Below are 2,664 nucleotides of genomic sequence, written 5' to 3' on the forward strand. Positions count from 1 at the left end.
CACTGCTCCCTCCCTCAGTCACTTCCCACCCCCTCACTTGCCCACACCTCTCCATTCAATGCCCCCTTCCGTCACTCACTCTCACAGTTCCCTAACTCACTGCCCTCTGCTCACTCGCTCCCTGCCCCTCATTCACTGTCTTACCCCTCCCTCCTACCTCACTCACATCCCTCCCAACTCAGTGCACATTCACTTATTCCTTGACCCTCTCTCACTCCCTCCCTGATGCCCCCTCACTGCCCCTCCTTCTCCCTCATTAACTCTTCTCTCCTTCCCTCGATAATCTGAGGGATACCTCACTCTCAGGCAATGAAGTTGCTTCAATGCCCTCTGTTATTTTCTCACAGACCCGGGCCACCTGTCAGCTCCTTGTCTCTTTGACTGGAAGCTTGGTTCTGATGCAGAGTGACACCAACAGCGTGGCTTCAATTCCCGCACCAGCTGATGTATCATAAAGGACTCTCCTTCTCAATCTCTCCTCTCACCTAAGGCGTGGTGACCCCTACCAGTCGTCTCTCTCTCTCTCCGATGAAAGAGCCGCCCTCTGGTACTTTGACAATGTTACCTTTTACCATGACTGTATAAAGCACAGCTTTCCCCAGTGTAAACCCTCAAATTGCAGTTTTGGATTGTGCTGTATTGGGCTGAAGGACACTAACAAATATTGTAACCAATTTCCTGTTGTGTTTTTTGATGAGTCAGCACAAGGTTGGATGTATAGCAGGGAAAACACTGTGACTGCATCACACTCACTGGGATTGAGTTATTTGCTGATGTACTATTTTCACTCTGAGTTATTGTAAATGCTTTGGCCAGAGTAACATGATATCAAGAAAAAATTGGAGATACTGGATGCTGCAATGGCTATGAGCGCTGACACCATAGTGTCCAGCTATAGCACTGAACCCTTGTTCACCAGAACTTGCTGCACCCATAGCCAAGCTGTTCCAGTACAGTTACAATCCTGGCATCGACGTTAATCCCATGTCAATTTCACCAGTTTCCTCAACTCCTCTTCCCCTACATAATCCCAGATCCAACCCTCAAACTCAGCATCGTCCTCCTGAACTGTGTTACCTGTCCATCTTCCTTGCCACCATTCAACTCCACCCTCCACTACAACCTATCATCAGCCCCCACCACTGCATCTACCTATCACCTTCCCAGCTACCTTCCCCCCCAATCCCACGAACCTCCCATTTATCCCTTAGCCTCACCCCGCCGAACATGGTTAACGTGGTACCACTATTTAAGAAAGGTGGTAAGGAAAAGCCAGGGAACTATTAATCAGTGAGTCTGACTTCAGTGGTGGGCAAGTTGTTGGAGGAGATCCTGAGGGATAAGATGTACATGTATTTGGAAAGGCAAGGACTGATTCCAGATAGTCAACATGGCTTTGTGCATGGGAAATCAGGTCTCACAAACTTGATTGAGTTTTTTGAAGTAACAAAGAAGATTGATGAGGCCAGAGCAGTAGACATGATCTATATGCACTTCAGTAAGACGTTCAACAAGGTCCCCCAAGGGAGACTGGTTAGCAAGGTTAGATATCATGGAATACAGGAAGAACTTGCCATTTGGATACAGAACTGGTTCAAAGGTAGATGACAGAGGTGGTGGTGGAGGGTTGTTTAGCAGACTGGAGGCCTGTGATCAGTGGAGTGCCACAAGGATTGGTGCTGGGTCCACTACTTTTCATCATTTGGATGTGAGCATAAGAGGTATAGTTAGTACGTTTGCAGATGACATCAAACTTGGGGGTGTAGTGGACAGCAAATAAAATTACATCAGATTACAATGGGTACCTTGATCAGTTAGGCTAATGGACTGAAAAGTGGCAGATGGAGTTTAATTTAGATAAATGCAAGGTGCTGGACTTTGGGATAGCAAATATTAGCAGGATTTATACACTTAATAGTAAGATCCTGGAGAGTGTTGCTGAACAAAGACACCTTGGAGTGCAGGTTCATAGCTCCTTGAAAGTGGAGCCGCAGGTAGACAGGATAGTGAAGGCGGCATTTGGTATACTCCTGTATTGAGTACAGGAGTTGGGAGGTCATGTTGCGACTGCAGGACATTGGTAAGGCCACTTTGGAATATTGCATGCAATTCTGGTCCTCCTTCCTATCAGAAAGATGTTGTGAAATGTGAAAGGGTTCAGAAAAGATTTACAAGGATTTGAGCTATGGGGAGAAGTTGAATAGACTAAGGCTGTTTTCCCTGGAGCGTTGGAGGCTGAGGACATGGGTAGGATAAATAGACAAAGTATGTTCCCTGGGGATGGGGTCATCCAGAACGAGAGGGCATAGGTTTAGGATGAGAGAGGAAAGATATAAAAGAGACTAAGAGGCAACATTTTCACACAGAGGGTGGTACGTGTATGGAATGAGCTGCCAGAGCAAGTGGTGGCGTACAACTGCAACATTTAAAAGGCACCTGGATAGGTATATGAATAGGAAGAGTTTGGAGGGATATGGGTTGGGTGCTGGCAGGTGGGACTAGATTAGGTTGGGATATCTGGTCGGCATGGACAAGTTGGACCGAAGTGTCTGTTTCTGTGCTGCACAGTTCTATGACTCTATCCAGGAGAAAACAGCCCACTTAGAGCCAACGAGTTATAAAGCATGGAGACAGGCACTTCAGACCAACCAATCCACCCCGACA

Source organism: Chiloscyllium plagiosum, chromosome 9 (assembly GCF_004010195.1).
Source record: "Chiloscyllium plagiosum isolate BGI_BamShark_2017 chromosome 9, ASM401019v2, whole genome shotgun sequence".
In the NCBI taxonomy this organism is placed as follows: domain Eukaryota; kingdom Metazoa; phylum Chordata; class Chondrichthyes; order Orectolobiformes; family Hemiscylliidae; genus Chiloscyllium; species Chiloscyllium plagiosum.